The 24,409-nt window shown below is 36.8% G+C and overlaps 1 protein-coding gene across 1 annotated transcript in view; it reads left to right on the top strand.

Moving 5' to 3' along the window:
- The window catches only part of MNS1 (meiosis specific nuclear structural 1), a 149,356-nt gene extending 136,989 nt beyond the window's left edge, over positions 1–12,367 (top strand). The window contains exon 11 of the mRNA XM_054531538.2: positions 12,009–12,367. The gene's annotated coding sequence lies outside the window, so the exon portion shown is untranslated. The remainder of the gene's footprint in view (positions 1–12,008) is intronic.
- Positions 12,368–24,409: the final 12,042 nt, after the last annotated feature.

The raw sequence follows: 24,409 nt of genomic DNA, 5'->3' as shown, positions 1-24,409 counted from the left end.
GGTGCTTATGGCTATAAAATTCCCTCTTAGTACTGCTTTTGCCATATTCCGTAGGTTTTGGCATGGTGTGTTTCCATTATTATTTGTTTCAAGAAATTTTTCAATTTCCTTCTTAATCTCTTTATTGACCTACTTGTCATTCAGGAGCATATTGTTTAATTTCCATATGTTTGTATAGTTTTCAAAATTCCTCCTCTTATTGATTTCTCATTTTATTTAATTGTGGTCAAAGAAGATGCTAGATATTATTTCAACTTTTTTGAATGTTTTATGACTTCCTTTGTTGCCTAACATATGGTCTATCCTTGAGAATGATTTATGTGCTGAGGAGAAGAATGTGTATTCTGTAGCCCTTGGATGAAATGTTCTGTTAATATCTATTAGGTCTACTTGGTCCACAATGCAGACTAAGTCTGATGTTTCCTTGCTGATTTTCTGTCTGGATGATCTGTCCAATGCTGAAAGTGGGGTGTTGAAGTCCCCAGCTATTATTATACTGAGGTCTATCTCTCTCATTACTTGTAATAATATTTGCTTTATATATCTAAGTCCTCCAATGTTGGCTGCACATACAATTGTTTTATCTTGTCGCTGAATTGACCCTTGTGTCATTACATAATTACCTTCTTTGTCTCTCTTTTTGTCTTGAAATACATCTTGCCTGATATAAATAGAGCAACTCCTGCTCTTTTTGGTTTCTATTGGCATGGAATACCTTTTTCCATTCCTTTATTTTCAGTCTATGTGTGTCTTTTTAGGTAAAATATGTTTCTTTTAGGCAACAGATCATTGGGTCTTATTTTTTTTCAATCCAGTCAGCTATTCCATGTCTTTTTATTGGAAAGTTTAGTCCATTCACGTTCAATCTTAGTAAGAACTTACTCCTACCATTTTTTTTTCTGGTGATTTTGTGGTCTTCTCTTCTTTTCTTATCTTTCTTTTTGATGGTGATTTCCTCTGGTGGTATGATTTGATTTCCTGCTTTTTATTTTCTGTGTATCTGTTGTGTGTTTTTTGACGTGAGGTTACTATGAGACTAGCAAATCCTATTATATAATCCATTATTTTAAGCTGATAATAACTTACCTTTGCTTGCATGAACTAACTAAAGCAAAAAGAAAACTAATAAAAATTCTAATTTTGTTCCTCTACTTTTTTACCTTTTTATTGCTTGTACTTATATCTTATTATACTATGTCTTGAAAAGTTATTGTACTTATTACTTTTGATTGGTTCATCATTTAGTCTTTCCACTTAGGATAAGAGTAGTTTACAACCATACAGTGCAATAATATTCTGACTTTTTCTGTGTACTTACCCTTTCCAGCGAGTTTTATACCTTCAGATGATTTCTTCTTGTTCATTAATGTCCTTTTCTTTCAGATTGAAGTACCCCCTTTAGCATTTCTTGTAGAGCACGTCTGGTATTGACAAAATCCCTCAGCTTCTGTTTGTCAGGGAAAGTGTTTATTTCTTCTTCATGTTTGAAGTATATTTTCACTGGATATATTATTCTAGGGTAAAATATTTTTTCCCTTTAGCACTTTAAATATGTCATGCAACTCTCTCCTGGCCCATAAGGTTTCCATGGAAAAGTCTGCTGCCAGACATATTGGAGCTCCATTCTATGTTTTCTTTTTTTCTTTTCTTTTGCTCCTTTTAGGATCCTTTCTTTATCCTTGACTTTTGGGAGTTTATTAAATGCCTTGAGGTAGTCTTCTTTGGGTTAAATCTGCTTGGTGTTCTATAACCTTCTTGTACTTGGATATTAATAATATTCTCTAGGTTTGAGAAGTTCCCTGATAGTAACCCTTCAAATAAACTTTCTCACTTTAAGGGTAATAGCTCTTAGATTTGCCCTTTTGAAGCTATTTTCTAGGTCTTGTAGGCTTGCTTCATTGTTTTTTATTCTTTTTTCTTTTGTCTCCTCTAACTGTGTATTTTCAAATAGCCCAGCTTCATGCTCACTAATTCTTTCTTCTCTTTGATGAATTCTGTTACTAAGACTTTGATGCATTCTTCAGTATGTCAATTGCATTTTTCAACTCCAGAATTTCTGCTTGATTCTTTTTTTAACTATTTCCATCTCTTTGTTAAATTTATCTGGGAGGATTCTGAATTCCTTCTCTGCATTATCTTGAATTGGAGTTTTCTCAAAATAGCTATTTTGATTTATCTGTCTGAAAGGTCACATATCTCTGTTTCCACACGATTTATCCCGGAACTAAATTAACTTATTTAGTTCGTTTGGTGTCATTACGTTTTCCTTGATGGTCTTGATGCTTGTTGACGTTCATCGGTGTCTGGGAATTGAAGAGTTAGGTATTTACTGCAGTCTTTCTTTACAGTCTGGGCTTCCTTATCCATGCTTCTTAAGAAGGCTTTCCAGGTATTTGAAAGGTGTTGGATGTTGTAATCTAAGCCACATCTGCCTTAGGGGGTACTCCAAGCCCTGTAATGTTGTGATTCTTCTAGATTCATAGAGGTACTTCCTTGGTGGCCTTGGACATGATCCAGAAGAATGCTCTTGATTACCAGGCAGAGACTCTTGTTCTCTCCCCTTACTTTCTCCCCAACAAATGGAGAGTGCTTCTCTGTGCTGAGCTGTGTGGAGCTTGAGGTGGGGTGACACCAGCACTTCTGAGGCCACCACCACTGGGACTGCTCTGGGTCAGACCTGAAGCCAACACAGCACTCGATCTTGCCCAAGGGCCATTGTAGCCACTGATTGCCACTTACGTTTGTACAAGGCCCTAGGACTCTACAATCAGCAGGTGGTGAAGCCAGCCAGGCATCTGTCCTTCTCTTCAGGGTGGCTGGTTCTCCCAGTCCTCAGGTCCAGTGATGCCATGCAGGAGTCAGGGCCTGAAGTCAAAAACGTTAGAAATCTATCAGGTGTTCTATTTTACCACTGAGTGCTGAGCTGGCACTCAAACCACGAGACCCAGTCCTTCCCACTTTTCTCTCCCCTTTCCACAAGCAGAGGAGACACACCTTGTGGCCACTACTACCACAGGTCCTTGAAGCGTACTGCCAGGCTACTGCCAATATTCACTTAAAGCCCAAGGGCTCTTTGGTCAGCTTGTGATTAATGCTGCCCAGCCTAAGACTTGCCCTTCAGGTGAGTGGGCTCCCCTCTGGCCCAAAGCAGTTTGAGAAATGCCATCCAAGAGTCAGGGCTGGAATCAGGGACCCCAAGAGCCTGCTTGGTCCTCTTCCCCATTGTGGCTGAGCTGGTATATAAAGTGCAAGACAAAATCCCCTTTACTTTATCACCATAGTCACCACAGTTGGGAATGTGCTGGGTCTCACCCAAGGCCCACGATGTATTACCTGGGTGTCACTGCTGGTTATTCAGGGCCTAAGGGCTCTTTTGTTAGTAGGTGATGAGTCCTGCCAGGACCAAGTACTTCCCTTGAATGCAGCAGGTTCCGTTTTGGCCCAGGGTGTGTCTAGAAATGTCATCCAGGAGCTAGGGTCTGGAGTGGGGCCTCATGACTCTGCCCAGTGCCCTACCCTATTGTGGCTGAGCTGGTATCCATGATGCAAGACAAAGTCCTCTTTACTTTCCCCTCTCCTTACAAGCAGAAGGAAGGGGGTCTCTTTTGGAGCTGCAAGCTATGCTGCCTGGGGTTGGGGGAGGGGTAGCATAAGCACTCCCTTAGTTGCCCTGGCTGGTGTCCCAGTAGTTTGTGTGTCCCCCAAGTCCATTGGCCTCAAGCCCAGTTCAGCACTACGACTTGCCTAAGAGTTGCGGTTCTTGTGGCCTAGACTGCCTTTTAAGTTTACCTAGGGCCCGAAAGCACTTTAGGCTTCAGTGGTGAGGCATGTTGGAACTCATGTTCCAACTGCTAGAATGGGTGTTTGCCCTCTGGCTAGGGCTGGTCTAAATGCCGCCCCCCGAGGCTGCTGGCTGAGTTCTCCCCAGTGTTGGCAGCACCAGGTTCCAATGCAAAGTTCCGCAATTGCTGCAATCTCCCTCTCGCAAACATACAGATTCTCCTTCTGCACCACAAAGCTGCTGTGACGGCATGGGGGAGGAGTGGTGTTGGCAATTCGAGATTGTCTTTCTTACCCTCTTCAGTGCTTCTTTCAGTATGAAGTTAAAACCAGGTATTGTTAGTACTCGCCTGATTTTTGGTTCTTATAAAGGTGTTTTCTGTGTGTAGATACTTGTTACATTTGGTGTTCCTGTGGGAGGCACAATCAGTGGAGCCTTCTATTTGCCATCTTGCTTCACTCCTCTCCAATAGTACTCTTTCCCATGCTGTTTATATCTTTTAAGCATTGTTTTAATAAACAAAATTAAGTGGCAGCTGAAGCAAGTAAGGATTCATTGTTCAATGAAACTGAAATAAAGCATTTTTTTCATGACAGCAAAAACCCGGAACTAATCTAATTGTCCAATCAGGAAATTAAATAAATTACGGCGTACTATATCATCAGTAATAATATGAGCAGATTTATATTGATTGAAATAGAAAAATGTGGTTTTATTAAGTGACAAGACAACTACAAATTAATGTTATAGAATGATTTTTCTTTAGGAATAATTTATATTCAAGTATATATGCATTTGGAAAAAATCTGAATGAAAGAATATCAAAATGTTAATCATTATTTTGATAATGACTTTTTATTTCAATAGTTTTTGGGGAACAGGAGGTATTTGGTTACACGGGTAAGTTCTTTTATGGTGATTTCTGAGATTTTAGTGCAACCATTACCCAAGCAGCATACACTGTACCCAATGAATAATTACAATTATCATTAACTTATTGACTTAGATACTTAGTGTCCCACCCAATACTCCATCCAACTTCTAATGTCTACCTCCATGCCTGAGGGCTTTTTATTCCAGATTTGTGGAATATAGCTCTGCATGTGAGTGAGATGAAAATGCTGAGGAAGTAGCCCACTACTGAGGTAGCATAATTCTGAGGTATTTATTTTGCAGCATCTCCCAGCGTTTCTCCACGAGATTTTTCTCTAGTTGCCCACCCTGACAGCTGGCTTACGAACACACCTTTCATTGGCTGGATTATTTTCCTTATATTACTCCTTTACTCTTCTGAATTGTTCTGCATTTTCCAAATCTGATTTTTACTCAAATCCTTGTCTCATCTGCTTCTGGACATACCCAAACTAAGATAGTTACCTGTAATTTCTAAATATTTCTATAATAACTCAGATTATTTATGTAAAACGTGGATGTTTAAAAATATTTTATATCAAATGTTTTATAAGTTAGATGATAAAAACATTTATAATTGAAAAAATTGAGTTTATTTTGTGTCCTTCAGTAAATATATTTGTCTATAAGTTTTTGTTTTGAAGTTGTGGTGTGGGCATGAAAACTACTTTCAAATATCAAAAAGCTGATATGCGCAAGAAAAATGGAATGCATTCATGATGACACTTAAAAAACCACAGAAAAAGAGGCTAGTGGGTAGAAGTTACAAGGAGAAGGATTTCTATTCAAAGAAGGACTTCCTAGTAGTTACAGCTGTCCAAAATTGAAATAAATTACTTGTGGGAAAAGAGGACTTCATTCAGTAGCAAGTGACAGTATGTAAGCAGTCACTTGTCACTTGGATGACCCTCATCTCTTGAGGGTCTCTAATCCTTGAGCTTATCTCATCAAACTATCTGGCTACCAAAGAACCATTTGTGCTTTCTTACCAATGATACCTGGAGTGTTAAATAATTGGGGACCATATGTTCATTATCAGACCTCCAGACATGAGTGAAGGAGTAATTGCAGCACCTTGTGCAAATGGTAAATGCACAGTCGCAAAACATAGAGGTGGGAAGAGACTTAAGATTCTGGATAAATCACTAAATTTTGGTAAAAAAATGCTGACTTAAATTTTCTCATTATTAATACTGGCTATAGTCAGACCATGAAACAGGGATTGTTTTATATACTCAGTTGTAGCATTTGAAATATTATATGTGAACGAGAGTCCATCAGGAACATTTGGTCAGTTTGGACAAATAGAAAAATTCATTATACATCCTTAAAACAAAAGGAAACAACACAGATCTTTACCTTACATTATGAGAGGGTGCAGAAACAGGAAGAGCCAATGTGTAATACTGTTGGATCCCCCAATTTTGATAATGAATATTTTCTTAAGGTAATTAAAGGAGATTTTAAAAATATGGTATCATAGAAATGGGTAAGAGGTTAAGTATGGAGCAATACGGATCAATAAAAGAAAGAAAAGGAAGTGTTTTGCTAATGCCTTTGGAATCTCAAGTCTTTTGTCCTTTCATCCCTGTAAGTCATACCAGACTTTCTAAACTACATATTTTATGTGTTCTGTTTTCGAAAACATGGCTCCATTTCTGTGGCAATGAGACTTCTGTATCACAAGATCCAGGATCTGCTCTTTCTTTCACCGCTATCTAGCTGATGCATTAACCTTGAGAAAGTGGCTTAATCTTTCTTAATTTCTCCATAAATAAGCAGACTATATGATTCTATAATTCACTTCCAGTATTAGCATTTGTGTTTCTACAAGGTGGTAATCAGTACTACACAGAAAAAGAGAACACATACTCATCTACCAAGGAACCAAGGACCTTCTAAAGCAGGCTGTCTTACACAGTGTATTGCCAAACTGACTTAAACCTGTTTGATTATTTCTGATTATTAGGTTCTATTGGAACCTTCTGATGACTAGAGGTAGGTAAGAACTATTGGTCTTTTCATTTATAATCTATTATGTGGATTTTAGAATGAAATCAAGTTATAGACCAAATCTGCCACACTTACACATGTTCTTCAGTAAGAAGGAATAAAAGCAGTCATACAACCTATAGTGTAAGCTTGCTAAAGCCCCACTTTTCTGACCTTTTAAATGCTAGAGCAAGTAACTTGCATGAAAGAGTCACTCAAGGCAGATGCATCATGATTTAGCTAAACATCTAGCCGAAGCCAGGCCACAAAATCCATCCTAAGTAGCTGCACAAAGAATTAATTGGAATTCTAAGCATAGAGCACCATTCCAAAGGGTAAAAATAATGAGTCCGCCACATTTCCATACTTTGTCCCTGTTCATGCAGCTGTGGAAAAGCCTATACAATATTCCTACACAATCCACATCTGTTGAATACTATATATTTTACCAATGAAAAATAATTTCTAATGCAGCATGCTAATTAACAAACCCTCTCAGTTAATTAAAGATATTAGGAATATTCCCTGTGGAATGTGAGCCTTTTTCCTACACACCACTTATGTGTGTATCTCAATGTTAATATGCCTTCCTAAGGTGTATATTAAAATTATACACATATATACCACACTGTCCATAATGAACTATTCTAAATTAAAGTATAGGCTTGTAATGATCTGATATGCAGGCTTCCAGGAAGGACTACTTCCAAAAGGACAAGAACTTGTACTGTTTCTTTTTTTTTTCTTTAACAGATAAAAAATTGTATTTACTTACAAGCATTCAGAATGGCAACAAAACCACTGCTAATTTTTTTTTTTGCAATTACACAGTGATATTTAGTTAAAAGAACAATTATTTTGTGTAAGAGACAACTGAAGATGAAAACACTACCATCCCCATATATAACTGATTTGTGCTGTGCACCAATAAGAACCTGCTTTCGATTTCTATGCCAATTTACAACTCCCATACTGTATCAGGCCAGGTTAGTGGCTATGGAAAATACCACCAGGGCATGCTATCTAAAGACATATCCATTAGTGTGTTAACTATACAAAAAAGGACACTGTACAGTTTAAAAACAAACCTTACAGAGCCTTACATTTCAATTATTTTCTTTAAAAGGAGTGAGTTGTATACAGGGGAGTTAAATGGTTTGCAGACAAGAAAAAAATCACTAGAACCAACTACTACTACTTTCTTCTTCCTCTTCCCCCATCTTCTTCTCCTCCTTCTCTTCCTCCTCCTCCTTTTCCTCCTCCTCCTCCTCCTCCTTCTTCTTCCTCTTCTTCTTCTTCCTCTTCCTCTTCCTCCTCCTCTTCATCTTGTTCCTCTTCCTCCTTTATCTCACTTTTTTCAGCCTTGACATCTCCCGTTTTTTTGCTGCATCAGGCTTTCCTTTAGCTCGGTATGCAGCAATACCCTTTTCATATTTTTCTTTCAGCTTCACAGCCTTCTTTTCATAAGGCTGCTTGTCATTTGTGCAGTGTTATTCCACATCTCTCCCAGTTCCTTTGCCTCATCACCAATGGGATGTTCTCTTTTGACTTCTGGGCGATATTCAGAACAGAACAAGAAAAAAAGCCGAAGGAGGCTCTCGGATGCATTGAGTTCCTTGAACTTTTTTTGTTTCCCCTTTAGGAAATATAGGTTTTCATTACTTTTTCATGTCCACCTTTGCCATATCTTCAAATTTTCCTTTCTCTTTAGCAGACATGATCTTCCACTTCTCTGAGCACTTCTTAGAGAACTTTGAGAAGTTGACTGAAGCATTGGCTGCTTTTTCTTGTGCTCCTCCCAACAAGTTTGCACAAAGAATGCATATGAGGACATTTTGATTCTCAGCTTCTTAGAATCTCCTTTGCCCATGTTTAGTTATTTTTTCTCAATGAGGCGGAGTCATCCAGTACCCATCCAGCTCTCACTTGCCCCAGCGCTGTCTCTATGGAGCTCAGTGTACTGCCATAGCTGTGCCTCCATTCTTTATTTTTGTTAGGAAGTACTCTGTGATATTCTTTTCCTCTTCCTTCTTCTCCTCCTCTCTTTACCATCCCTCACCCCATTCTCTCTTTACCATTCTTCCTACTATACTCTTAGCATCATTCCCACCATCTTCTCTTCAACATGTGATATTCTTTTTTACTGTAATGTGATTATGTACTGTATTAAAATATTAACTCCTTACTGTGAATTACAGTAATATTATTTGGCCCCTTTGTTCATTCCTCACACACATCTGGCAAAACTTTCACTCTGGATTGATAAAACCATCTGCGTTCTCCATTCATACACATGGGCTCCTGAACATCGCTAGAGAAAAATCATACAACTGTGCCTTGGAGTCACTAAAAATTTAGTCACCAACTTCAGCTCACCTTCAAGTTGCAGAGCAGCATTTCTACATGTACTACAACATCTCTGTAAGGCCCAAGAGATAAGGAATCCTAAGGTAATATTAAGTATATCATTGCAACGATGAGACAGGATTCTGGCTGGGCAGTAGAAAAAAGCTCCCTCTCACCCACTCCTTCCACACTAAAACCCTTCCAAGACCATTTCTGCATGACCACGATGGTTTTCTTGATTCCATAATTGCCCCCTAATGTTTCTTCTCCATATAAGAGCCAGAGTAAGCCTTTAAAAATGCAAAGGTGACCGGGTAATTCCCCTGCTTACTCTCAATGGCCTCCTGCCACACTTAAAATAAAATGCACTTCTTACTAAGGCCTATCAGACTTGACACAACCTGTCCACTCCTCACTTCTTCCCTACTCCTCTCTATCCACACTGGTATTCTTGCTGATCCGCAAACCTGAAGCTCATTTCCACTCCTTTTCTGCTTGCTTTTCCTTTGGACTGGAACACTCTTCCTCGGAAGTGGACATGGTTCCCTTTATTTTTAAATTTACATATAGTAAAATTTACTGTTTGTGATGTATACTTCTATGAATTCTGACATATGCCTAGAGTCATTTATCTATTCCCACAATCAAAATATAAAGCAGTGCGATCATTCCCCAAAACTAGGCAGCCAATTTATAGTCAACCCCTTCCCCCACCCACTCCTAACCCCTGGCAACTACTTATGTTTTCTCCATCTCTATTGTTTTTAGACCCTAGTATTTTTACTCAGACCATTATTTGAGGTCTAGCTAGTCCTAATATCTGCAGGAGTCATTCAAATCAGTACTTGAGGATAGCAAAATAATTAATTAAGCATGACTGAAAGAGTATTAACTTAAGCATAGATAACATTTAATAAACTAAATATAAGCTTTAATGGGAATGTGATGTAGATTCTCAGGGAAAAACCTCAGCTGGGCTGGTTAGAAGAATAATTTCCATGCTGGTCTGGCTTGGCTCAGATTCCTCCTCTCCTAGTTTGTCAGGTTCCTGCTAATTCCCTTCCCAATATCTGTTCTTGTCCTTCATAAATTACCTTTTTAAATAATGGCCTTAATACTAATTGCAGTATTTTCTTTCAATTTACCAAAGTCCAAAGATCCTTTTAAGCATTGAATAACTGTTGTTGAATTGCTGAAGGTTACTCTAATGATGTCTGCAAAATGCTACTTGCCTATGCAGTTCCTGCAGTTCCCAGTCTCTTTCCATTTGAGCCCTGCATTCTGAGTCTGCTCCCTCACTCAGGAACCAGTTGCTTCTTAACCTGAGTGTTCTGTGCTCTGGCCTTGGTTCTTTGGTTTGCCACATCTAAGTTTTGAGTATGCCCTGGGACAAGGGGGTTTAAATGTCAAAGTCGAACTTCCAGCTTAGTTACTGTGGCCTTATTGTATTCCTGTTTGATTATATCACACCCAATAATCATTCGCATCTACTAGGAACTCTGACCCATGAATTACATAGTGGCATTGAGTTTCCCATAAGTAGGAAATAAAAAATAACAAGAAAGCTCACAGGTTAGCTCCTGTACCTGCAGCTGTAGCATCAAAACCAGAAGTTAACAACTCTGGCAGGCTACGACTGTAAAGTAGCTTTAACAACCTTTGATGATTCACAACGTGGCTTAGGCTTTGTCTCATGCATATTAGTGGAAATGTACTGTCTTTATTTCCTAGTTCCAGCCACTGTTCACAATATTCCTGAGGGAGATATGTGTCCAAAGGGGCAAAGGAAAACAAAGGAGCCCTTTAGTATTAGACCAGTATGACCATATGGCCAGGTTTGCCAGGACAATGCTGGATATAAGGTGTAATTATCATAGCACATTTTTTACTCTCAAAGTATACCCATTCTGATGACAAATCATATGGCTACCCTAATTATATACAGCAAGCGTACACAACATATTACTCTCCCTAGCTCCACAGTTCTGGAGGGAATAGGTAACTGAAGTTAAATGAGGTCATAAGGATTGGACCCTGATCTGATAGAAATAGTGTCCTTAGAAGAAACAACACCAGGGTGAGTCCTATCTCTCTCCTGCATATGCACTCTTGCTCTGTCTCTCTCTTTTTTTTCTTCTATCTCTCTCTTTCCCTCTATCCCCACACACAGAGAAGAAAGGTCATGTAAGGACATAGTAAAAAGGAAGCCCTCTGCAAGCCAGGAAGAGAGCCCTTACCAGAAACTAAATTGACTAGAACCTTGATCTGAGACTTTCCAGCCTCCAGAACTGTGAGAAAATAAATTTTTGTTGTCTAAGCTACTCAGTCTACGGTATTTTATTATGGCAGCTGGAGCTGACTAACATAGAGGTATAACAAAAAATATTGCCCTAAAGAAGCTTACACTTCAGCAGAGAATACACTCTGATTACTTTTTAGAGAATAATTCCATTGCAGTGGAAGTGAGCACCTAAATACTATCTAATACTAGACAAAATAAAATGAGAGTTTAAAAGGTGTTGCAATAAAAATGCCTATGAGGGCTCCTGTACCTGCAGCTGTAGCATCAGATACAGGGCCCAGGGGAGAGTAGTTAATTACAAGAATAGGACACAAGGTTTTAGAGAGGAGAAGAGCAAAGAGTTTTGTCTCTGTTCAGCCTGATACACCTTAAATAGGTGATCCTGGCTCCACATCATATACCACGTTTTGACATGGACCACCTACCTCACATTCAACAAACCTATGCTTTGCATTGAACCTACCCATCCTCCAGTCTTCTGACCACTGACTTTAATACTCATTTTCCAACTTCCCCTCATCTGAAAGATGTGATTCACAATAATATTTTCTTGGCCATAACACTGGCTCATACAAACTGGGCTTCTGCCTCCTTATCCTGGGAATTGATCATAGGACCAATTCTGACTGTGCTCTTACCTGCTGACTCTCTCATTTGGTGTTGCCATTTCCCTAGGTTTCTGCTGGGCCCAGACAAGTTGGATTTTGAGAAAGAGAAATAAATAAACGTGAAGAAAATGAAGTTTCAACATTAAAACTGAAATCAACATGCAAACCTGAGGAACAGAAAAAGCAAACATGAAAAGCTTGAAAGGGTACCTTTTTATTATGGAAAGAAGAATAATGTGTGATTGAAATTTTTGCATACTTTGTACTCTGTGTTCTGAAATCTGCAATCAGAGCATCAGAAGGGTTGAAATGCCCACTATGATCTGTGATTTGTCTTAGGTATATGTCTTGTTTTGTTGACACAGTTGGTAAGAGTCTTCTGCTTGTGTATCATGGAAAGTATTATCATTAAAAACTCTTCCTTTGATATCTGAACCACTTAGTAATACAGTCTTAGTAATGAGAACCTTTAACTTAGCCATTCAAATGGTCAAGACGTTTTGAAATGGTTTATTGTGGCCATCACAGAGGGGTTGGTCCTGCCTTATGACCTAAGAAATTCTCAAATTTATAGTGATGATAGGATAATACAGATTGATGATACAGATTTTTAAAATTTCATTTGTGAAACTTCCTCTCTGAACAATACTGGTGGGATTTTTAAATACTACTTTAAGCAATTAAATAATTTTCTTTTGTATTCTAAACCTAGGCAAACAGAGACATTGAAGACCTTTAATACAGTATGGATTTGGGCATGTTATGTACAGGGTTGTATAGCGTAGAGTTCTTTAATCTCATTTGTTGAGTAGTCTTTTAACAACTGCATAAATTATTAATTATAAAACTGCATTGATGGGTTTATAATATAATGACATGTGTGACAATAATAGCACAAAGGAGGGAGGAAGAAATGGAGCTATATCAGAGCAAATTTTTATATACTATTAAAATTACAATGGTGTGCAGCACACCAGCATGGCACATGTATACATATGTAACTAACCTGCACATTGTGCACATGTACCCTAAAACTTAAATTATAATAATAATAATAATAAAAATAAATAAATACATAAAAAATAAAATAAAATAAAATAACAATGGTATTAATCTGAACTTGATTGCTTAAGTTAAGATGTTAACTGCAATCTCCAAGAAAACCACTGAGTATTTCTAAAAAAAATAGTAAAAGAAACAAGAGAATTAAAATTATATGCTAGATAATATTTATTTAACACAAAAGAAGGAAGTAATAAAGGAATAAAGAAACAAAAAAGATGAAAGACATATAGAAAACAAATAGAAAATAGCACACATAAATCCTACCTCATCAGTAATTTTACTAAATGTAAACTAAACACTAATCAAATTTAGTGGACAAAACACTCCAATCAAAAGGCCAAGAACTGTAGAATAGATAAAAACATGATCCAACTATATGCTGCCTACAATATGATGCACTTTAGATTCAAATGTGCAAATAGGTTGAAAGAAAAAGATGACAAAACATATAGCATGCAAACAGTAAACAAAAAAGAATGGGAGCAGCTATATTTATATCAGATGAAATAGACTTCAAAGCAAAAAGTGTTAATAGAGACAAAGAAGGACTTTTTTAATAATAAAAGGATCAACGCATTAGGAACATAAATAAAAGGGTCAATTCAACAAACACAAAACAATTACAAATATATATGCACCTAACAACAGAGCTCCACAATATATGAAGCAAAGATTGAGAGAATTGAAGGAGAAATAAGACAATTCAACAATAATAGAGATTTCAATAACCCAGTTTCAATAATGGATAGAACCAATAGACTATCAACAAGAAAGCAGAAGATTTGAAAAATGCTATAAACCAACTAGACCTAATAGACATCTATGAACATTCCACCTCAAACAGTGATATAGACATTCTTCACAAGTGCCCATGAGATATTTTCCAGAAAAGATCATATGTTAGGCCATAAAACAAGCCTCAATAAATGTGCCCTCCAACAAAAATTGAATAAAATTAAAAATCAATAAGAAGGAAATTTGGAAAATTCTCAGATACATGGAAATTGAATGACATAATCCTAAATAATCAATGGTCAAAGATGGAATCACAAGGGAAATTAGGAAATACCTTGAGATTAATGAAAATGAAAGTACAATATATGGAACACAATTAAGCTATACTTAGAAATGTCTAGCTATAAAGGCCTATATTTAAAAAAAGATCTCAAATAGAAAGCCTAAATGTCTGCCTTAATAAACCAGAAAAAGGATAGTAAACTAAATTCAAAGCAAGTAGAAGGAAGAAAATAATTAAGATTAGAGTAGAAATAAATGAAACAAAATAGAAAAACAATAGAGAAAATCAATAGAAGTTGGTTCTTTGATATGATTCACAAAACTGACAAATCTTTAGCTAGACTGAAAAGGAAAAGAGAGGGGAAGACTTAAATTGCTAACATTAAGAATAAAGAAGGGGGCAGATATCTGCCTACCTTACAGAAACCAAAAGGACTATAAGGGAATGAATAATTTGCCAATGAACTCAGTAGCCTAGATGAAATGAGTATATTCCTAGAAAGACAAACTGGTCAATTTGACCTGAGAATAAAGAGAAAATCTGAATAGATTCATAACAAGATATTGAATCCATAATAATAATTAAAAACTTCCCACAAAAATCCCAGGCCCAGATGCTTTACCAATAAATTCCACTCAACTTTTAAAGAATTAACACCAATCTTTCTCAAGCTTTTCCATTAAAAAATAGAAAAGGAGAGAATACTTCCCAATTCATTCATTACCACCATACCACAACCAGACAAAGATTTCACAAGAGAAAAAAATCTACAGACCAATATTCCTTATGAATGTGGATGTTACAACCATCAACGAAATACTAGCAAAACCACATCCAGCCATATAAAATATCCAGTGTTTTACACCACAACCAACTGGGATTTATTCTAAGAATGCAAAGTCAGGTAAACATCTGAAAATCAACTAATATAATATCAACATAATTAAAAAATACAAAAACCACAGAATCAGCTCAATAAACACAGAAAAAATGGACAAATTCCAACATCCTTTCTTAATAAAAAACCTCAGCAAATTAGGAATAGAAGGGAATTTCCTCAACCTAATGAAAGACCATCCATAAAAAACCTACAGCTAGTATCATACTTGATAATAAAAGTCCTAATGTTGTTAAGATGGTAATACTCCCCCAAATGATCTGCAGATTCAAAACAATTTCTATCAGAATTCCAGCTAGCATGTTTTACATAGACTGACAAGCTTATCATAAAATTCATATGGCAATACAAGGAATCCAGAATAATCAAAATAATCTTGAAAAAGAACAAAGTTGAAGGACTTAGTTTCTGATTTCAAAACTTACTACAAAGCCACACTAATGACAGTGCAGTACTGGCATAAGAGTAAATATACAGATCAATGGTAAATAACTGGGAATACAGGAAAAAAAGTCCTTCTACTTATGGTCAATTGATTTTCAGCAATAGTATAAAATAATTCAATGGCAAAGGTAATCATTTCAATGAATCGTCCTGGGACAACTGGATGCCCTTATACAAAAAATAAAGTTGGACCCCTTCCTAATACACTATACAAAAATTAATTTAAAATGAATCATAGGCCTAAATGTAAGAGCTAAAACTATAAAACTATTAGAAGAAAACAGGAGTAAAAACATTCCTTGGATCAGGAATGATTTCTTAGATATGATATCAAAAGTACATGCAACAAAAGAAAAAATAGATAAACTGGACATTATCAAAATTAAAAGCTTTTGTGTTTCAAAGGACATCATCAAGAAAGTGAAAAGACAACCCACAAAATGAGAAAAAACATTTGCAAATCATATATCTGATAAAGGTCTAATATCCAGAATAAAGCACTCTTACAACTCAACAAAACACCAATAATTCAATCAAAGAATGGGCAAAGGATTGGAATAGACATTTCTCTAAAGACAAATAGTCAATAAGCATATGAAAAGATGCTCAACACCATTAGTCATCAGCAAATGCAAACTGAATGACAATGAGATACCATTTCACACCCAATAGGATTGGCTATAATAAAAAAGATGGAAATAACAAGTATTGGCAAGGATGTGAAGAAATTGGAACCCTTATACACTACTGGTAAAATGTAAAATAGTGCAGTTGCTTTGGAAAACAGTTTGGCAGTTCCTCAAAAGTTAAATGTGGTTACCTAAAGACCCATCGTTTTCACTCCTAGATATATACTGATGAAAACTGAAAATACGTCCATGGACAAACTTGCACAGATGTTCACAGTTCACAGTAGCATTATTCATAATAGCTAAAAAGTAGAGACAACTCAATTGTCCATCAACTAATGAATGGATAAACAAAATATGATATAACCAGTCAATGAAATATTACTAGGCTATAAAAATAAATGTACTGATCCAAACTACAACACGGATGAACTTGGAAATATTAGACTAAGTTAAAGATGCCAGACACAAAAGCTATATATAATTCTATTTTTATGAAATGTCCAGAATAGGCAAATCCATAAAGACAGAAAGTAGATTAATGGTTTCCAGAGACTCAGAGACTGGGGGCAGGGGAGAATGACGAGTATATGTTAATGAGTTTGAGGTTTCTTTTGGGAGTGATTAAAATGTCCTAAAATTAGACCTTGGTGATTATGCAACTCCAGAAATATATTAAAACCACTGCATTGAATGATTTAAAAGGGTGAATTTTATGATATGTAATTTATGTCAACAAAGCTGTTATTTTTTAAATGCCTGGCAAACATTGAACATTTAATAAATGTAGGTTGGTTTTACTCCCATCAACCTCGATTCAAATCACAGAGCTGACGCTATTTCCTGACCAGAGTTTTACAAACCTTTTATCTCCTCAGTCCTGGCAGTGGCCAGGTGGTACCACCTGGGGATTGCCAGTGAGGGAAATTGGAAACAGCTGTCCAGATTGGTGGGCTAGGGAGAGAAGCTGCAGTAAAGCATGGGGAATCCAAAATTGGGTAACAGATGCAGGCTCTCGCTAGAGGCTGTTTAGACAATAAGCTTGGGGAAAGGGTAGAGGATAAACGTTGAGACAAAAGACCTGTGATCTGGAAGCACCTTAATTCAGTTACCAGCTTCTTATATCCCTCTTTCTGAGTTTCATTAGGCTGCCAGCTTGATTTCTTAGAAAGCTAGGGCAGGTGTCCTACTGCCAGTACTCACCGATATTTTGTCATTTTCCTCCCAGGAAAGTGTAGTTTAGATAAATAATTATGTTACTGAGCACAGCCAGGAAAAACAAAGGAGAGTTGAGATTTTAAACTACCCTGGATATGGTGAAAAAAGACTGTTGAAATTTATTGGGCATATTAGCAACAGGTAAACTAAATATAACTGTATTAATGGCTGGTATAAGTTTCTTTTAATTTTTAATGTTTCATGGGTACATAGTAGGAGTATATATTTATGGGGTACATGAGATATTTTGATAAAAGCATGCAATGCATAATAATCACATCAGAGTAAATGGGGTATCCATCACCTCAAGCATTTATCCTTTATGTTACAAACATTCCAATTATAGTCTTTTAGTTATTTTTAAAATGTACAATAAATTATTGTTGACTGTAATCACCTTGTTGTACTATAAAATACTACATCTTAGTCTAACCATATTTTTGTATCCATTAAATATTCCCACTTCCCCCAACTCTAAACCCCTTCCCAGCCTCTGGTAACCATTATTCTACTCTATATCCATGAGTTCAATTGTTTTAATTTTTAGCTCCCATAAATCAGTGATAACATGCAAAGTTTGTCCTTCTGTGCTTGGCTTATTTCACTTAACATAATGAACCCTAGTTCCACCCATGTTGTTGCAAATGACAGGATCTTGTTCATTTTTATGGCTGAATAGTACTCCATTGTGTATAGGTACCACATTTTCTTTATTCATCTGTTGATGGACACTTAGGTTTCTCCCAAATCATGGCTATTGTGAATAGTACTGCAATGCACATGGAAGTGCAGATATCTCTTTGATACACTGATTTCCTTTTTTTTTTTTTTTTTTTTTGCTATGTACCTATCAGCCTAGCAGTGGCATTGCTGGTAGTTTTATTTCTAGTTTTCTGAGGAACCTCCATACTATTCTGCATAGTGGCTGTACTAGTTTACATTTCCACCAACAGTGTACAAGGGTTACCTTTTCTCTGCATCCTCACCAGCATTTGTTATTGCCTGGCTTTTGCATAAAAGCCATCTTAACTGGTGTTATCTCATTGTAGTTTTGATTTGCATTTCTATTGAGCATCTTTTTATATGTCTGTTTGCAATTTGTTTGTATTCTTTTGAGAAAAGCCTGTTGACATTTCCTTTTGCTCATTTTTAAATCAGATTATTACATTTTTTTCTCTGAGTTATTTGAGCTTCTTATATATTCTGGTTAGTAATCCCTTGTCAGATAGATAGATTGCGAATATTTTCTACCATTCTCTGAGTTGTCTCTTCACTTTGTTGATTCCTTACTTTGCTACAAGAAGCTTTTTAACTTGATGTGATCCCATTTGTCCATTTTTGCTTTGACTGCCTGTGCTCATGGGGTATTACTCAAGAAATCATTGCCCAGTCCAATGTCCTGGAGCACTTTCCCAATCTTTTCTTGTAATAGTTTTATATTTTGAGGTCTTAGACTTAAGTGTTTAATCCATTTTGATTTGATTTTTGTGTATGGCAAGAGATAAGGGTCTAATTTCTTTCTTCTGCATATAGATACTCAGTTTTCCCAGCACCTTTTATTGAAGAGACTGTCTTTTCCCCAGTGTACGTTCTTGGCATTTTTGTCAAAAATGAGTTCACTGTAGATTTATAAATTTACTTATGGGTTCTCTGTTCTGTTCCTTTGGTCTACGTGTCTGTTTGCTGGTACCATGCTGTTTTGATTACAATAGCTCTGTAATATAATTTGAAGTCTGGTAATGAGATTCCTCCAGTTTTGTTCATTTTGCTCAAGGTGACCTTGGCCATTCTGGGTCTTTTGTAGTTCCATATAAATTTTAGGATTTTTTTTCCTATTTATGTGAAGAATGTCAGTGGTGTTTTCATAGAAATTGCAATGAATCTGTAGATTGTTTTGGATAATATGGACGTTTAAACAATATTGACTCTTCCAATCCATGAACATAGAATATTTTTCCATGTTTTGTGTCTTCTCAATTTCTTGCATCAGTGTTTTATAGTTTTTACTGTAGAGATCTTTTACTACTTTAGTCTATTCCTACGTATTTAATTGTATTTGTAGCTAATGTAAATGGGGTTACATTCTCGATTTCTTTTTCAGATTGTTCACTGTTGGCATATAGAAATGCTCAATGCTTCGCTTGAGTCACAGGAGTTCCAGACCAGCCTGGGCAACATGGCAACACCCCATTTCTACAAAAAAACACAAAAATTAACCAGGCATGGTGGTGTATGCCTGTGGTCTCAGCTACTCAGGAGGCTGAGGCGGGAGGATGGCTTGAACCCAGGAGTATGAGGATGCAGTCAGCCATGATTGCACCACCACACTGTAGCCTGAGCAACAGAGTGAAACCAAAACCAGAGAAAGACACATCAAAGAAAGAAAATTACAGGCCCATATCTCTGATGAAAATTGAAGGGAAAATTGTCAACAAAATACTAGCAAACTAAATTAAACAATATATTTAAAAGATCATTCATCATGACTATGACCATCATGGGATAAAGTGGGATTTATCCCATGAATGCAAGGATGGTTCTACATACACAGATCAATCAATGTGATACATCATATCAACAGAATGAAGGACAAAAACCATATAATCATTTTAATAGATGCTGAAAAAACATTTGATAAAATTCAACGTCATTTCATAAAAACCTTCACAAAACTGGATACAGAATGAAGATACCTCAACAAAATAAAAACTTTATATGACAGACCCATAGCTAGTATCATACTAAATGGGTAAAGACTGAAAGCCTTTCCTCTAAGATCTGCAACAAGACAAGGATGTCCACTTTGACCACTGTTATTCAGCACAGTACTGGAAGTCCTAGCTAGAGCAAACAGACAAGAGAAAGAAATAAAGGGCGTCCAAATTGGAAAGGAAGAAGTCAAAATATCCTTGTTTTCATAATGATCGCACCACTGCACTCCAGATTAATACTGGCCTTGTAGAATGAGTTTGGAAGTATTCTCTCTCCTTCTATTTTCTAGAATAGTTTGAGTAAAATTGATATTAGTTCTTTAAGTGTTTGTTAGAATTCAATACTAAAGCCATAAAATCCCATGCTTTTCTTTGCTGGGAAACTTTTTATTACAGCTTTGATTTCATTACTTGTTATTGGTCCGTTCATGTTTTGGATTTCTTCATGGTTCAATCTTAGTAGGTTGTATGTGACTAGAAAGTTATCCATTTCTTCTAGGTTTTCCAATTTATTGGCATATACTTGCTCATAATAGTCTCTAATGATCCTTTGAATTCCTGTGGTATTGGTTGAAATGCTTCCTTTTTCATCTGTGATTTTATTTGGGTCTTCTCACTTTTCTTATTCTGGATAAAGGTTTGTAAATTTTCTTTTCAAAAATCAACTTTTCCTTTCATTGATCTTTTGTATTGTCCTTTTCATTTCCATTTCATGTATTTCTGCTACTCATATTGTGTTTTCTTTGCTTTTGCTTTTCTAGTTCTTTATGATGCATCATTAGGTTGTTTTTGAAATTTTTCTTCTATTTTGATGTAGGCACTCATTGCCATAAATTTTGGTCTTAGTACTTATTTTGCTGTATCTCATAGGTTTTCATATGTTGTGTTTCCATTTTCATTTGTTTCAAGAAATTTTTAAATTTCTCTCTTAATTTCTTCATTGATCATTCAGGAGCATATCATATAACTTCCGTGTATCTGTATAGTTTCCAAATTTCTTATTATTAATTTCCAGTTGTATTCTATTGTGGTCAGATACTTGATATTATTTCAATTTTTCTGAATTTTTAAAGACGTGTTTCGTGGCCTAACATATGGTCTATCCTTGAGAATGATCCGTATGCTGAGGAGAAGAATGTACATTGTGTAGCTATGGATGAAGTGTTCTATAAACATCCATTAGGTTTATTTGGTCTATAGTACAGATCAAGTCCAATGTTTCTTTGCTGATTTCTACCTGGATGATCTGTCCAATGCTGTAAGTCGGTGTTGAAGTCCCCAACTATTATTGTATTGGGGTCTATCTCTCTCTTTAGCTCTAATAATATTTGCTCTCTATATCTGGATGCTCAAGTTTTGGGTGTGTATCTATTACAAATTGTTATATCCTGTTGTTGAATTGACCCCTTTATAATTATACAATGACTTTCATCCCTTTTTATAGTTTTTGGCCTGAAATAGATTTTCTCTGATATAAGTATAATGACTCCTGCTCTTTCTTGGTTTCCATTTACATGAAACATCTTTTTCCATCCCTGTATTTTCATTCTATGTGTGTCTTTATAGGTGAAGTGTGTTTCTTGGAACAGGCAACCAATTATTGGGTCTTCTTTTTTAATCCATTCAGCCACTCCACGTCTTCTGATTGAAGACTTTAGTCTATCTACATTAAATGTTATTATTGATAAGTAAGAACTTACTCCTACTATTTTGTTATTTGTTATCTGGTTGTTTTGTAGACTTCTCTTCCTTCCTTCTTTTCTTCCTTTCTTTTTGTGAAGGTGATTTTTTTTTTTTCTGGCAGTATGTTTTACTTTCTTGCTTTTTATTTTTTGTGTATCTTTTGTAGGTTTGTTTTGTTTTATTTTGCTTTTGAGACAGGGTCTGGCTCTGTTATCAAAGCTGGAGTGCAGTGGTGCAATCATGGCTCACTACAGCCTTGATCTCCTGGGCTCAAGTGATCCTCCCACCTCAGCTTTCTGAGTAGCTGGGATCACAGGTGCATGCCAGCACACATAACTATTTTATGTTCGTGTGTGTGTGTGTGTGTGTGTGTGTGTGTGTGTGTGTGTAAACAGTGTCTTGCTCTGTTGCCCAGGCTGGTCTTGAACTCCTAGGCTCAAGCAATCCTCCTGCCTTGGCCTCACAAAGTGGTGGGATTAAAGGCATGAGCCACTGTGCCCAGACTGTTGGAGGTTTTTTGATTTCAGGTTACCATGCGGCTTGGAAATAACATCTTATAACCCATGATTTTAAACTACTGACAACTTAACACTGATAACAAAAGCAAACAAAGTAACTAACATTAAGCAAATAGAAAACTAACAAAAACTCTACACTTTAATTTCATGCCCCTGCTTCTTAACTTTTTGTTGTTTCTATTTCTATTTTATTATACTATGTCTTTTAAAGTTATAATTATTTGTTTTGATTGGTTCTTCTTTCAGTCTTTCTACTCAATATATGAGTAGTTTACACACAATTACAATGTTACAATATGCTGTGTTTGTCTCTTACTTACCGTTACCATTGAGTTTTCTACCTTTAGATCATTTCTTATTGCTCATTAATGTCCTTTTCTTTCAGATTGAAGAACTTCCTTTAGCATTTCTTGTAGGACAAGGCTGGTGTTGATGAAGTTCCTCAGTTTTTGTCTAGGAAAGTTTTTATTTCTCCTTAATGCTTGAAGGATATTTTCACTGGATATAGTATTCTAGGGTAAAAGTTTTTTTTTTTTTTTTCCTTCAGCACTTTAATGTCATTCCACTCTCTCCTGAGCTATAAGGTTTACACTGAGAAGTCTGCTGCCAGATGTATTAAAGCTCTTTTTTATGTTCTTCGTTTTTTTTTTTTTTCTCTTGCTGCTTTTAGCATCCTTTCTTTATCCTTGACCATTGGGAGTTTGATTATTAAACACCTTTTGGTAGTCTTCTTTGGGTTAAATCCGCTTGATGTTGTATAACCTTCTTATACTTGAATATTGATATCTTTCTCTGAGTTTGGAAAATTTTCTGTCATTCTTCAAAGTTAATAGCTCTTATATTTGCCCTTTTGAGCCTATTTTCTAGATCTTGTAGGCATGCTTCATTCATTTTTCTTTTGTTTTCTAGCCTGTCTTCAGGCTCACTAATTCTTTCTTCTGCTTAACCAGTTCTGCTGTTGAGAGACCAATGCATTCTTTAATATGCCCATTGCATTTTTCAGCTCCAGAATTTCTGCTTGATTCTTTTTAATTATCAAATCTCTTCATTAAATTAACCTGACGGAATTCTGAATTCCTTCTCTGTGTTATCTTAAATTTCATTGAGCTTTCTCAAAAAAGCTATTTTGAATTCTCTGTCTGAAAGGTCACATATTCTTTTCACTCTGTGATTTGTCAACCAAGTGCCTTATTTAATTCATTTGGTAAGGTCACATTTTCCTGGATGGTCTTGATGCTTGTTGATATTCTTCGGTGTCTGGGCGCTGAAGAGTTAGATATTTACTGTAGTCTTCACAGCCTAGTCTTGTTTGTACCTGTTCTTCTTAGGAAAGCTTTCCAAGTATTCAAAGGGAACTGAGTCTTGTGATCTAAGTATTTGGTCACTGCAGCTATATCTGCATTAGGGCCAGGTAGAGACTTTTGCTTTACTTTTCCCCAAACAGATGAAGTCTCTCTCTCTCTCTCTCTCTCTGCTGAGCTGCTTGGAGCTGGAGGAGCGATGACACAAGCACCCCTGTGGCCACCACTGGGACTGTGCTGGGTGAGACCCAAAGCCAGCACAATACTGGGTCTCACACAGGGCCCACAGCAAACACTGCCTGGCTTCTGCTTATGTTCCCTCAAGGTCCAAGGGCTCTACAATCAGCAGATGGCAAATCCAGCCAGGCTTCTGTCTAGAAGGCAAATCCAGCCATGCATGGGAACTTCAAGGCAGCAAGCTCCACCTGAGCCCAGGGTGGGTCCAGAAATGCCACATAAGAGCCAGAGCCTGGAGTCAGGAACCTTATGAACCTATTTGGTGTTCCATTATAGTGTGTCCAAACTGGCACCCAAGCCACAAAACAATGTCCTTCTCACTCTTCCCTCTCCTTCCCTCAAGTAGAAGGAGCCTCTCCTCAAGGCCACCATCACCCCAGGGCCCACAGCAAGTACTGCCTGGCTACTGCGATGATCAAGGCCCAAGGGCTCTTCAGCTTGTGGTGAATGCTGCCAGTCCTAGATCTCTACCTTCAGGGAAGTAGGCTCCCTTCTGGTCCAGGGCGGTTCAAAAAATGCCATCCAGGAGTGAAGGACTGGAACTGGGGACCCCAGGAGCCCGTTTGGTGCTGTACCTCCCTGTTGCCAAGTCAATATTTAAGCTGAAAGACAAAGTCTCCTTTACTCTTTTCTCTCCTTTACACAAGCAGAGAGAGTCTCTCCTCATGGCCACTGAAAGCCAACATGATACTGTGTCTCACTCAAGGCTCCTGGTGAGTACTGCCTGGCTACCACTGATGATTATT

This window comes from Pongo abelii, chromosome 16 (genome assembly GCF_028885655.2).
Source record: "Pongo abelii isolate AG06213 chromosome 16, NHGRI_mPonAbe1-v2.0_pri, whole genome shotgun sequence".
Classification (NCBI taxonomy): Eukaryota; Metazoa; Chordata; class Mammalia; order Primates; family Hominidae; genus Pongo; species Pongo abelii.
Note: the sequence above shows the minus strand (reverse complement) of the source record. Positions and strands in the feature narration are given on the sequence as shown.